Source organism: Anoplopoma fimbria, chromosome 11, assembly GCF_027596085.1.
Source record: "Anoplopoma fimbria isolate UVic2021 breed Golden Eagle Sablefish chromosome 11, Afim_UVic_2022, whole genome shotgun sequence".
In the NCBI taxonomy this organism is placed as follows: Eukaryota; Metazoa; Chordata; class Actinopteri; order Perciformes; family Anoplopomatidae; genus Anoplopoma; species Anoplopoma fimbria.
Genome location: NC_072459.1, coordinates 18,982,632 through 18,998,141, shown reverse-complemented (window position 1 = coordinate 18,998,141; position 15,510 = coordinate 18,982,632).

Below are 15,510 nucleotides of genomic sequence, written 5' to 3'. Positions count from 1 at the left end.
TCATAAATTCAGCATCCATGATTCTGTGAAAAGTTGTCAAAAATAAAGTAAAATATGGCACAAAATTATGCATAGGATATGTTCTGAAATGGTGAAGAAGTGATTCCCCCCCCCCCCCCCAAAAAAAAAAAAAAAGCACCAAAGCCTAGACACCGTCCTGGGGAGCCTCTGGAAAATCCTGATCGGACTCATGAAACTGAGTCTGTCTCTAGAAAGTGATGACATCACAGACTGCTGCCCTTTGAAATGTGGCAATATGAAGAATGCCCCTGGCTGCACGAAAAAACGAGTGTGTGTCACTGCATCTTCTTAACTGACAGAGAAAGGAAGAGGGAAAGACGAGAACCATTGCTTTTTTTCCCCGACAGAGGAGAGGCTTCCCTTCACTTTGCCATTCACAATTAAGTTAATTCATCATTTTAAAGTTTCCCACGCATGCATTTAGAATTCATCTCCAAAAAATAAATAGTATATAAAAACACAAGAACAAGGGATGCAAAAAGAAGCTTCTTCCTCAAAATAACTGAAGTAGTGGGAGGAGGGGAGGAGGAAGAGGAGGAAAGGACAGAGAGAGAGAGAGAGAGAGAGAGAGAGAGAGAGAGAGAGAGAGAGAGAGGAGGGGTGAGGAGCATGGGATGGAGAGTAAGAGAGGTTGCTGCAAGAAACACAGACTGGAGTTCTAGAGCCAAACCTGCTAGCTTCAAACTAAAACAGAGCGCTATCAAGGTTGCATGAAAGTTCATTCTTCACCTTGAAATAAAGATAGTATGACAAAATATGCGTCACTCCACTTACAAGCTTGAGTGTATTAGGCCAAAGCAAGCCCAAGAAGTATGATTTAAGGCTAGCTTAGTATCCACACAGCGTAGGCTAGCTGAGCTGGGCCAAAACCAGCAAGCCAAGATCATTTTAACTTAAGGTCCACTTATTCACTTATTCAGACCATTTGTCAAAGGTCTAGGTTAGCTAGATTAAGCATAGCTCCACTGGCCCACATTGTCAGGATAAACTAGTGAGCTTGCCTGAAATTATACAATGCAAAGTATTAATGCATGAAAAAAGAAATAGATATCATATTTCAGGTCTTAACTTGAGTTCAAATGGTAAATCCACCTGCCCTCCATGCGTTCAAATTAGTTTGTTTGACCAAACCCACATAATGATGTCACACCAGGTGTTTTTTCTTCTGCTGTTGAAGGGAAAACACCCACTGTGACATCACTGATTTGGGGTGTGGCCAACATTTGTGGACGTTTTAACCCACAGAGAGCAGTGCAGAAACTATTTCTGCCTTGTTTGATGCACCACCCAGTAATCAGATCGCTCCAGGCTTAGTGAAACACATGCACGAAGGCCTCTAAAACTCCAATCAGCATCGCAGGAAGGTGGGGTGGGGGGAGGGGTGACAGTGGGCAGAGACGCTCCCCTGCATCTTGTCCTGATATGTTTGCTCGTCGTTTGGGTTTCAAGTAAAGTTGCACTATTGGTTAGCTCAGATGTCAGTCTTCTCACAGAGGTGTGGCTTAGCTCAGTTTGCACAGCATGCTCCCTTTCTTGCACAAGAGTCATTTATATAGACAAACACACACATTCTTGGACACACTCGTACGCAAGCAGAACCAAAACCTTAAAAAAAAAGACCCTATACCATTATTGCTCTGTCCCCACTACACTGCAGTGGAATAATCAAGGTTTCTATTTGACTGTCTAGCACTGCGCAGCCATCACTTCCACTTCTTCTCCTACTGCCGTACAGGTCTCTTTTGTGAATAATTTAGGTTGGCTTCTAAAGCAACATGCCTTGGGAAATACAGTATGGAGGAGGAGGAGTGGATCCAATGTACCCACATCCCATGAACCATTGAAGCATCTCAAACAAGACATTGGAGCCATTGGCTACCTTTGCTCTGTCAGCTAAGTGTTTTCTCAAATAGGGCGTAAAAGTCATTTCTGCGGGGCACCAAAGGATTGGGAATTTTCCAACCTTAAATGTCAATAAATCATTTTGCAATTTCTGTGCTTTTTTGTTGTTAAGTAATGAGCATTTGAAGCTTCTAGACTCTGGGGCATCTGGACTTTCCGTGAGGTCTTAACCAATCAGCTTAGGTTTAACAGAATTAGTCTTCATTACAATTGCATTAAACCAGATTGTTTGGGAATGGCTGCTGTTAACTGAACCTTTGTTGCAAACTGCAGAATTATCCTGGCAGCAAGGGTCCAATACCAAACACCATTATGTTGCATTATGGGGATGGCATGAGCCAGCCTTTTAGAGCTTGACCCATGCTAAGGACTAAAAGTCAGACTACCTTGGCCTCAGCTGCTTCAATTTTGACCCTTGCTGTCTTAATCTGCCTCTCATGGGACTCCTTACTTTATGGACGATCAATAAATGAGTGTGGTATCCCATTAATGCTACATTACTTTCACAGCCTGTAGGTAGCAACTAAAAACATTTCGGGGCAATTCTAATTGGCAATATAGTCTATTAACATTGTTGGCTCAATTACATACTATTTTATTGCTAGAAAACCTTTACGTTTTACATCAACAGTGAGGGGTGAGGGCCGTGATAGACGTCACCTTGTAGGCATTCATTCTGCAGAGACAGTTGTGAGACCAGGTTAAAAGTCTTCTGTCTCGGTTATCTAAAATGGCCACATTTGCCCCCCTGACTAAACCCCCCTACCCACATCTGAGACACATAAACAGTTTTTCTCCAACAGCCCAATACCATGAAGCCTTTAACCCAACTTGCGCCTGCAAAAGCTATCTTTATGTTCACTGCATGCTTGGATACAAAAGCATTTATCGAACCATTGTCATAATCTTCATGATCATAATTCATCATAATTGCATGTGTTACAAAATATGTCAAAATATATGATATGTAAACAAATGCTGAAAGCAATAAAAAACAATTCATGACACTGAAGAAAGTTGCGTTCACCTTGGTATAAGTACAGTACGGTATATGGTAGGCTATTATTAGCCTATTATTATTCTATTGTTTTTTACATTTCTGAAGCTATACTTTATACCTTTAAGAAGACAAGTGATATGGAACATCAGAACTGATTTCTTTCACATACAGTACAACATTTAAAATCAACACCCTGGAAGCAATGAGACCTAGTGCAGTGTGGAAGGACAGTTGGACACAGTATAGACCAAAATACAGAAAAATTTACTTCCACGCTTCAAGTAGCGTTGTTGGGATCCACTGAAAGGATCATAATGTTCATTATTTGAAACTTGAAACTTTCCTGAAAATACATACTGCAGCATCATTACATCTCAACATTCCACCTCTCAGATTTCTGATACAGTGTATACCTGAGATAGGCCCTGTTTTCTATTCGAGTTTTGGCCCCATGTAATAAGTCAAGACTCTAGACCCTAGAATGATACAAAAAAAGATGTGTATGTTTAAAAACTCACAATGATTTTTTTCTGCTGTGGAGTGTGACGATATACACTAATTTTTAAAAGAGGATGGATACCAAACATTACATAATGCACAACGTAGTGCAAACCAAATTTGTAACCTGACATGTGTTTAAGTATTCTTAAGTCATGGCCATTCAAGTTATTTGATTCAGTTAGTGTAGCTGCATACACTCTAAATGCCACAATTTATAATGTTCATTAATCTTCAAAATACTTAAAGTAGTCTTTGAGTGCCTAGGACTGTTCAATTCCGCAATTCATCAAGTCCACCAAGGACCTTTTCTGCTTGGTAATAATGTGAACATAATCAAAGTTAAAAAGAAAGGTTTTACTGCGCATATGAACCAAAACCTATGTAATGTAGCAGGCCCAGCACTTCTTGCATGAATGGCCAATTCCAAGAATTCAAGAGATCTGTCTTTCAGAGAGTTTTGTCCCCTAGCAGTCCAGCAATGTGGCGATGCTTGAACACGTAATGGTACATAAAAACACTTTTTGTGAGGGTGCAGTCCACAAATTCCAAGGGTAGGCTATTTCAGCTTGATAGCCCTTATTGAAAAGCGTGAAGTACAGCTGATGAACTTCTCTGGCTGATGAGTTTGGTCAAAAGCAGTAACAACAGGAGAGAGCAGATATGTTTGCTCGTCAGATGTTTGTTTTCCGTCATCTAAAAGCATTCAAGATTTTTTCAAATAGGGTCATACACAAAAATCTTTCTTTTAGCACTACTGCATGTCAGCCAAAAAAATTGGATTACCAGACAACGGGCCCCTGGGCACAAGCGTGGGAAAAAGCCACAATAATGAAAGAGTCTGTATGTGTTTGAGTGTCTTTACGGTTATTTTGTGCGTCTTTGTAGTAGTTTTGTTGAGTCTGCTTGTGGTCATTTTGCGTCTCTTTGTAGTTGTTTTGGATCTCTTTCTAGTCATTTTGCATGTCTTTGTAGTTGTTTTTGAATCTCCTTGTCGTTTTTTTGCATCTCTTTGTAGTTGTTTAGTGTCTCTTTGTGGATGTTCTGCTACTCTTTGAGGTGCTTTTGTGTTTCTTTGAAGTAGTTTTGAGTGCCTTTGTGGTTGCTTACGTCTCTTTGTAGTCTTTATGAGTCACTTAATGGTTGTTTTTTTCTGTATGTTTGTGTTTTGCAGTTACTTTGTGGTGGTTTTGTGTCTGTTTTTAGTCATTTGATTGACGAAGAAGAAATGGTTTCAGTCACATCCAACAAAGGTTCCCAGGGGACCCCTTAACCTTGGGACCCTCGGCCTGTGCCCGCAAGGCCTGTTAACTAATCCATCCATATCTAAAAGTTTCTAACAATTTTGTGGTGGGCCCACATAGTCTCATAGACAAAATACCTATAAATACAGTGCAAATGGCATAAATAAAACAGCATTAAAAATAACCATTAATTCTCACATGAGATTCAAAATAAAGACATGAGAAGACAAAAAATGACAATTACCAGCACAATCTACAGTTTCTTTTGTGATAACAGATCCGTCCAGCACCAAGCTTTCAGTCCACCCAAAGTGCTTCTGCCACCTTTAAAGGCATTTCAATTCTCTGTGTATTTCCATCTGTTCATCTTCCTTATTAATACTGTCCAGAAATTTGGAGAAAATATTTTTTCCCCACAGCCCAGCAGAGCATCCTTCCTTCTGATGACACCGGCACTTGGCCAACCCTGTTTGAACACATAGAGCCAAGACGGCTGCCTCTCACTCTTTGGAAACCACCATGAACAGGAGCTGTTGTTCATACATTCATGCTGGGCTGAGCTGAACGCTAAACAGGAAAGCCTCCATTTTTTGGTTCGACCTTGGGCTTTCTTCGCTCAGTTTTCCTACCCTTGATTTACCAGCAGCATGTGTAATATGTCTGTGTTTTCCAATTTCAGTTTTTACCATGTTAAGATATGGTGTGGTTGAAGGCTCACATTGTTTCAATTGAGCTAATCCACAAAGTCGGTATTATCAGAGAATTATGAGAATTTGAACAATGTGGGTAGTTTACTTGAGCAATATTGTGGCTACATTATGTCTAACTCAAGGGTTAATAAATCATCATTCCCCTTCAATACACAAGTTAAAGAGTCAAAGGGCAGATTTGGTAAAGCTACACCATGAAAAAGCTACTGGAGCAAACATTGCAGATGACATCAGTTTGAATTTGGTCAGGGCTGAGCGCATGTTGTATGTATTTGGCATGAAATTAGGAAATTAGTTTGAGGTCTATGATTATAAGGTTGATTCTGAAAATTTTCTTTTTAATTTGATTGTTTTTAGGCCGTTATTTCCAAAAGGTTCTCGCACACGAGAAAATCTTAGTGATAAGTGCAGAGAATAAAAAACTCTTCTCTTGAAAAGAAAAGAATCCCGCACACTGTCCAACTCACTTTATCAACACAATGTTTTTTCTTCCTTGATAAGGCAAGATTGACGCAGATAAACAGCTTGTCTATTTGACTTTTGCGCGGGACTCTTTGGTTTTCTTTTAAATTGTTTTTAGGCAAAATACTTTTTTATACTTTTTTAATAGATACAATTAGATTTAATATGATTTAACAATTATATGCTTACAGAAAATATGGATATGGTTGAGCTCAGGGGATTTGGACTTTGGCATTTCTAAAATCCTGGCTACGGTGGTACATACAGAATATTTAAAAAATGTAACCATAACCCCATATAACAATAATTAATTGTTATCCCAACCCAGAGAATACATTCTCCTTAGACAGAGCTAGTGGAATAACAGCCCTAGATGATGAGGCAGCCATCTTGTACCTTTTCAGACCTGCCTGGATCATTGCAACAAACTTCAACTGTAACTTTCTCTTACATATCCTCCACCCGAGTCTTCTGATGACCTTTCTTACCTTGAGATTGTGGCATTGCCTTGGATATCAAAGTTAAGAACATAGACCCAAAAGAATAGGACAATAGACATTTTCAATTCAAATGATCAACGACATCTCTTGAGTGGACGGCACAGTCCAGTACAAGCTCAGTTTGATAGTCCCGGGTCCACGTTGTGACACGGACACACACACAGCTGCCATTGGAGTGAGTTTTGTATAAGGGTTCTGGTAAAAGGCTACAAGAGGAAGAAGAAAGAGAAGAAGAGGAGGAGGAAGAAGAAGCAGAGTAGCAGTCGGGTGAGAAGTTGAAGTAGTAGACAAACTTGCTGTAGCAGAATAAATACTTGCAGTAGTTGGGAGGAGTCTTCTTGGATTTTGGAGGGGTGGAGGTGGGGTGGGGCTCCTTAGGTTTTCTTGTGAAGAAAATAAAACAGGATAGATGTTGCTTTTTTCTTAATCATTTGTGTTTTATAATAAAAAGTAAAATTGAGAAAATCCTTCTTTTTTTTTTTAAACATAATCCTACATTTTTTTTAATTTGTTGCATATAACATAATTTTTGTTAAAGTTTCACATTTAAATTCTCAATTTCTAGCCCTGTTATTCATGGGGGAGATCAGAATGGCTTGCAGAAGTCATGCAGAATATTCATGCTGGTAAACAATGTCATAAAAATGCATTTCTAATTTGCAATCGTTGCCATTTTTTTTTTTTTCCCTAGAATAGTTTCTCAAAGATTTTCTCCAACCCCTGCTGAATACCTGCTTTCTTTAAAAAGCCTCTATCTTCTCGCCCCACATCCCCAGAGGTATAGAGTGTATGGTCTGAAGAAATCTCCTCCCCCCCTCCCTCCCTCTTTCCCTCAGAGGGGGAGGGGGCTCCTCCTCATCCATCATGCCTTCTGAGAGAGCAGTTCGCTGCATGAGATGCTGTTTTGCAAATATTAGCAGCCAGTTTGGGGGGGTTAAAAAGTGGGTGATGATGACTTTGCATTGACATTGCTGCCTGAAAAAAGAAAAGAAAAAGATGGTCCTTCTCATGGACTCCGTCCATTCTCTCTCCCCCCCCTGTTTTTTTTTAATCCATCCATTGTGTCTTTGGCTGTCTTTCTTCTGGTTTTAATTGGTTTTTGTTCATGCCATGCAGTTTCGCTAAAGAGGAGGAGCAGCAGCGTTGCTGAGATGCAGTGGGGGTGGGGGTCAAGATACCGCAAACACTCGAGAGGGAAAGAGAGAGCGAGAAAGAGAGAAAGGAGGTCGGTCACATCTTCGTTTTTTAGCTGGCAGACGTCACAGCCAGTTGCCTCGTCCGGTACGTCCATCCGTGTGTGTCTTTGGGTTAACTCCATCACCAGGTGACCAGGCTCTATGACATCTGCTGAGATCTCAATATTTAAAACCGATCACTACAGCATGAAGACCCCAAGATGTCAACTGTCTCCAGGAAGATTCACATGATATCAAAACCCTGGATCAGGATCACGTCAAAATGTACGCGTGATGTGGCTGATGTTTTCTGATATGTATGAGTAGATTTCAGCCCGCTTGTTAGAAGTCCTGTAGCTCGGTGGAAATTAGCGCCGACACCGGATCGGACTCCGCCGGGAGCTGTTAGACATCACGATGGACCACCCGTCACCTTGCATAGTGCTTTGAGTGCCAAAATAATGAGGCAACCAACTGGAAATCAACAGCTGCGTATGGAGCTTCTTGAAATAAAAAAAGAGAAAAGCAACAACACTAGTGAAACAGAGGGCATCCTCGTCCCATGGTCTCCAAATCTGTGTCCGTCACAGGGTAGCATCCATGCTGTGGTTTGCTCTGAAAGTCAGCTCAAAAGAGGCGGGATTGGTTTTTTTTGCTCCCATCTTTAAAAATAGCCAATATGTGATCGTGACCCTTCCTCTTCATTGGGATGGCCAGCGAGGTTGCATATGAATGTGTCACACGGAAGATGAAAATGTTTAGGTCAGAGTGCGTCAGTGATGATTTCCCCCCACTCGTCTTCTTCCTTTCTCTTTCTCTCTATCTCCCTCCACGTGTTCTACAGTAAATCTCGTCGGGGGAGATGGAGGAGCAGCGGTTTCAACGTTTTATTGTTTTTCCTCTTCTCGTAGAGGAAAGGGGGGTTTAGAAACTCAGCACTGAAAGGGAAGAAAGAAAAGAGAGTTTATTGATGATTTGTAGTGAATAAGTCATGACTCTTGACCCTCAGACACCAGACCATAGCTTTTGATGAAATAACTAGATATTTCTGATGAAGCATTTTGTAATAATTTTCAAATCAAGTATTTTGTTTCAGATTTTAAGTGAAGGCTTATTTAGTAACATCCAGGTCTGGTGCAGTTCAAGGTCAAAGCCCATTTCACACATACTGTAAGTCAGTTGAATGATCCAGGTGGGTAAAGTATTGTTTTCTTTGTTTTTATAATCATTCATAAAGAAATCTGCTGAGCCAGATGCACCAGCTGTTTGTAAATTCCAATTTAGCATAGTTCTAACGTGTTTTATTTAGAGTTTTACACATCACTTAATTAAAACTAGTTCTTCCTCATTAACTAGTTCTGACATAGAGATTAGTTGTTGCTAAACATTTACACCCACTAACTGCTGGGTGTTTTTGTTGTGTAGCTAACTGGACCAACTAACAGCGCTAACGTTAAGCTAAGCTGATCTAATATATGACCCGTTTAGAGCGGGTCATATATTAATAAAGAGGTAACATGTGGTACTGGTCAACATATGTTGATAACAATGATGTTAACCTTGGAAGATTTGAAATTACTTCACAAATAGCATAACATATCTCAATTATGAAACGTTATGCCAATAACGTTTGGCTAGATGAGCGAATAGCGTCAGTTAGGTTAGCATAATTATATATTTTCCACTCACTCTAAACTGTACGAATACTCTGAAACACATATTTATCCACGTATGCATATAGCTAATTCATATACCTACATTTATAAAATATATATTTTCTGTGCCTCTAAAACTTTTTATTCAAGCTACGCCAGCCTGTGATGCTATGATGACTTCCTGTTTGTATTATAGATATTTCCAAGCAACAGCTCACTAAACTTTAATGGTACAACTTGATAATAAATCAGGTTGAAACTTGAAACTTACTGATGGATTTCTGAACAGCTGGTGCAACTCAACACAGATCTATAGGTGTTGAGTGTGACTATGAAAAGTCACACAACAGGAGATTTGAGTAGACAAAATGTGCAAAACTGACAATCATTTTACCCACCATCCAATAAAATTTCAGCTTATTTGATATCTTTCTGAGGTCCACATTAGATAAAGGCCTGTTTCCCAAAAGCATCAATAGGGGGAAAGATCACTTGTTTGTTGGTATACATCTCATATTTTGGCCTTTTACGCAAGTAGCGATTAATACATTTCTGTTACATTTGACGAAACATTTTCAACCTACAGTCTGTTTAGTATCTTTTTCTGGAGTTTTCAACAATAGTTCAGAAATAAAATAAGGAATTCACAATCTTTTGGTTTGTAGCCCATTACAGGAGAATCTGTATCTAGTTGGGGTCATCTCGTCACATATTTCAGATGTCTATGAGTTGTTAGAAGTTCCACCACAAGTTTTTGGTTTATTTGAAGATGACAGATGATGACATCTGCAGATAAAGACAGTGAGATGTGGTCAAAAGCTACAGAAAAAGGTTTTTTTTTATATGAAATTAGCTGCAGCTTTTGATATTATGTCTAATTTATGACATTTGAGACACTGAATACAGAGCATAGTGCTGTAATCGCAATCACTGGCTATTGCCCTTTCACATTGCAGCAAAAAAATAATTTCTTTAACATCAAAAGATTTAATCCCATAGATGCCGTGGGAAAGAGGCCGTTACCTTCATAGTAGTAAATTACATTTAAAGTGTTAGCCATTGTAGAAACCCTTCATTCTTTGATACTGCTGCACAACTTTCCAACTAAATCGTCTCAGGTCTTAGCAAGAATGTGGAAATTAAAAGACTTCTACAATGGCAGACTGTGAGTTCCTAACCCGAAACTCTAGTTTCCTGTGGTGCTCAGTATGAAATAGTTGTAATACCTGCAGCATAATACTGTACACCAAGGCAAAGAAATGATAGGGCCAAAACATACCACCGAAGCAAAGAAAAGACACGACCACGAAGCTCGCCCAGCCCGGCAAAACATGCAAGAACACCAAGAACACAGAGCTTGAACGTGACACACGCTAACGTTTTCTCACTCCGTCTCTGTAACTCAACACACACAGATACAATCTGCAGAAGTCCTCGGGGGGCTGCTCAGTCCTCTGATATAACAAATCTTTGGACGCTAATTTTGAAGCCTGATGACACCGAAGGACATCGAGGTCACAAACTTGGTGAAATTAAAATAGATTTCAAAGCTCAAACCAGAGGACTGCAGCCAACCAGGACCAGCATGAAATCCAGACCAAGAGCTGAGAGTGGAACATCTCAGTTGGTGTGTCCTGCACATGTACAAAACCAGACCTTGGCCAAATAACGTATTATTATTTATATTTTTTGGTTTCATCCCACATTGACCGTCAGACCAGTAGGGTTTTAGCTGCATCAGGTCAGCTCATCTCTAATTCATATCACTCCTGTGCAGTTTGCGTTCGCCCCGGATGACAATTCCCCTGCACCTGTGTGGGATAAAATAATGTTGGCGTTTGCGTAGGCTGTTTGACCCAGGTGTGGTACACGCAAAAAGGCTACAGGTAAGAAAAGAAAGGTAAGGAAACAAGAGTGCGGCACACAACGGGGAAACACACACAGAACACGAAAACGAAAAATGTCACACCAACACAGATTCACGCACAGGTGAGGAAACACAACACAAGGAGCAGAAAACGGTGCACAGGAACAACAGTGAGGTACACATTCTTACATGGAGAAGCGATTTTTGCTTCTGTTCTTTCTTTCTTTCTTTCCTCCTCATCATCATCATCATCATCATCACCATACTTTTCTGTTTTCCCCAAACTTTTCCTCCTCCATCTCCTTCCTCTGACGCTGCTTGGCTGACAATCCACTCGGAACACCTTGTTTCACAGCACCCCCCCACCCCCACCTCCTCCTCCCAATCTACATGGAGTCTTTTTTTTTCATTCATTTAAATGTCCATTCCTGTCTTCATCCTCGGTGAAATCCAGCGTCTGGCCAAACTTATTTTTTTCTTTTTCTCGATGCGAAGGTGCTCCAATTTTACTCCATTTTTGGTTTTTGCTGTGAGAGACTTCGGGGTGGGGGGGATGGATGGTATTTCGGGGAGATAAAGTCTCTCAGAAAGAGGGACACAGTTATCGGGGAAAGGGCGTAGAGACGAGAGAGGACACAAGGAGAAGACAGGAAGCACAGTCGGACAAGGAAAGCAAAATAGCATTTTTTTTTTTAAAGGGGGTGAGGCAAGAGCCACAAAACAGAGCACATGGCAGGACAGAAGAGAGAGGAAAACTTGACTTTTTTTTGTTTTTATCTCTCCATTTTTTCATACATACAATACATCTTTAAGAGAACGTGGGTGGACTGGAACATGGGGGCACAGAGGGAGAGATTGAGAAAGAGATACCTGAGTTGTGAATGGATGGAGGGGAGAGGAACATTGGCAACGAGGGGCAGAAGCTTAAGAAATTTAAGAAACAAACAAAAATGTAATTTTGAAGGGTGCCTCTGCAGTGTGGATTGGTACTAGGTAGTCAATGCAAAAAGATATTTTGGGGCAAAAAAATGAAATAAATCAGCAAATGTGTTTGGTAATATGCACCGCTAAAGCAGACTCAACAAGAACATTGATCCTGCAAAACCCTGGGTTCATTAACAATGTTTTTTCCCTTTCTAGAATATCTAGCAAATAGGTAATGGCTTATATTAGGAAAAGATAATCGGTATGGCAAATAACGACCGAGGAGAGGCCGAGGCAACTAAAGGACTTGGTTAGGGCTGGGGAAAGATTGGTTGGAGTGGTTTAAAATGACAGGTGACAGGACTATGTTCTCCTGCATGAAAGTCTTGACGCGCAACACGCCCATCCACCAACCCCGAGCTCTGACACCCTTTACTTTCCATCTTGCTATGAAGGACACGCTGCCCCTGCATTGGCACTGAACATTGGCACTGGTGTGCAATCGTCCAACTTGAACGTACGTTTAGAGATAGTGGTTTAGCACAATGTAAACTGAAATGGTAAGGGCACTGTGCATTACAATAAAGTAATTGAAAGGTTTTAAATGATCACGCTTTTTTTTCTCCATCCTGTCAAATCAATCTGCCTGGTTGTGTTTGAATAGGAACATAACACAATGGAATAAATTATTCTATTCCATGGGGTCTTTTAGTTTCTCCGGCATTTTTAATGGATGTTGCATTTAAAACAGACATTAAGATTGGAAAAAGTGGGAGTTTGAGGATTAGACATGTACGCATTCATGACATCAATTTTATTATTTTTAAATGGGAGGTATTGAGTGCTGCAGGGGATGAGTTCTAAAACCTGAGAATGAGTCAGCATGTTTCCACTTGCAATTCCCTCTTCTCAAAGTCAATGGGTTTTTGGTATGGATTGCCGAAATAAGGTCTGGGGTTAACGAAAGTTGAAAGTTTTGTTCTACGACACAAAATACGTCAGTGAATACGTTTACAGAGTTTACTTTATATTCTGTTTTGATGAAAGTATTTCAGGTTTACAAAAGAAAAGGATTCTTTTCTCCTTGGATTAACAGTTTAGGCTATTTCAAGAAAACTTTCCCAACAGGACTAGTCTGAAAAATAAGCCAGAAAGGGTTTTCGTGTCTTCGAAAAAATGGTGTCTGAAAACGGGCCTGTCTTATAATCAAGGTCATCTTATATTCGGTAAGATACTGTATTATGCTTACATGGTGGGTTTTCTAAAATAAATCTGCATTTAATCAATTGAAAAAATCAAATAGAGACTGGGGGGCCAAGTGGGTTCACTCTAAAGGGGCCCGCGCTCCCAGGCTCCCGGAGGATCCATTACAGGTAAATCTGGCCCTGATCCTCATCCTTTGTGGGAGCTTGTTTCGAATCATTGCATTGTCACATTGCAGAGGTATCATTCTTTTGAACTCCCTGCACTTTAAATGCATGTGTGAAGAGGAGAACAGGACGGAGGGAAATGAAACATGATGTGGGCAGGATGAAGTCACAAGACGGATAACGAAGAAGCTGACTAATGAGGCGACAAAGAGGGGGAGATTTGGTGAGGAGGTATCTTGGGGAGGGGAACGGTCTCTCTCTCCTCTCTCTTGCAGAAGAGAAGTCGAGACAATGATGGAAGAAGCTGGATTTGTTTGTCATGTCTTAGCGTTAATTCACAGTTACTGCTTCTTTTTGCATATATCTGATAAGCGCAGGGCTTTCAGAACAGTTCTCTGTGAAAAGAGAAGCAAAAAAAAAGAAGAAAACAAAATATCATAAGCTACGATTGTTAATATGTTTCTCTTATCATAAGTCTCTCAAGTTTCGATAAGAAAGCAGCTATACAAGACCTACTAGAAACGTAACCCCGCCCCGTCCTGCAAAAATAAACTTTCCCACCCCCACCCGGCCCCGTTACAGTACCTAACTTGGTCTCTTCCGACTAATAGCATTTCGGCATGCATAATGTCAGCCCGTTCTCCCTCTTCTTGCATTCAAAGAGGTGAACTTTTTTTTTTGTCCTGCATGCTTTGTTAGTGCATATGTATGCATCTTAACACACACACCCATACACACTCTTAGTATTCTAAACGGTATATATACACATTCATTAAACTCCAGACTAAAATCTTTTCAAACCTCCTCACATTATTAGTCATATCAGTATCCTTATTGCTTGCAATGGAAACCCATGCAGATTCATATACAACGCACACTTTACAATATGTACAATCACCGTGACAAAAGCGACCAATCGGCAGTGGCCTTTGGGGAAGTGGCAGACGCACTCACAACAAGTGGACGTTGGGAAGGGAGGGGAGGATGAGGAGAGGGTGAAATGTTCAGTGACGATAGACAGGTCCATGTGTGTTTACATCTATGTGTGTGTGTGTGTGTGTGTGGTGTGTGTGTCTAACAGGACTGGGGGTTGAAATGATTCTCCAACTAGGAAAACCAGATAGTGATGCCCTGGCTTGAGCGTGAGGACAAACAGGAAACAGAAAATCCTCCGTGACCCCAAATCAGGGTCACATGATGTTAAAGAGATAGCTCGACATTTTGGGAAAAAACAAACAAAAAAAACGCTTAATCACATACTTTGAGAGTGAAATGAGCAAGAGCTAAGGAGGCAATTACGTTAGCTTAGCATTACGACAAGAGGCAGGGGAGAAACAGCTAGCCTGGAATTAAAATGCGTATCAACACCTCTTTAGCTCACTTAAATAACAAGCTCTCTCTTATTTGTTCTGTAAATAAAAGTTGCAAATTGTAAAAAATAACAAACTGGGGATATGTGTGCTGTCACTTTTCTTAGTGAGCACCAAAAGAAGTACATTTTCTTCCATTTATGCTAAAAGAAATTAAATAATGTGTATTTTCTTTTAGCATTTTGAGAGAGACACCCCCTTCCTTAAGTCTTGAATCTAAACTAGGCTTATTGCTTTCTGGCTACAGCTCATAACGTAGCGTGCTACAAAATGTTGAGCTAATTCTTTAAAGTAACAGTTATATGCTCCTCAGACAGTCTCCTCATTTAGGGCTCTCACCTCCCAATACCCAGCTTGAATGCAAAAAAAAGTAACAGGAAGGTGATGCCTCAGTGCACAGAACGTTCCTCTGGAAAAACAAACATCACTTTATCTTCCTCTGCACCTTTAGGAGCTTCTTGTTTAAAGATATTCTCGCCTAAACAGAGTCTATGTTCAATCGGTGGTTAGTTATGGTGCATTTATGGGAATCTAAAGCAAATCGAAAGAGAATAATTTCCTTCCAACTGAGAGCTGTTACTTTCTGGTGGAGGAGCAGGAAAGTGAGAGCCCTAGATGAGTACAAGGGATTTAAACACTTAACCAACAGACAAATAGTTAATGTCTAAAACAATGAACAAGTCTGACATTTTTGATGTTCAATAAATAAATAAATAACATTTCTGCATCATCAGAACATTCCAGTTAAAAAAAACACTTATATCTAAGAAAAAAAAACTTAACCTCACATTTATAGAAACAAAAGTACACTC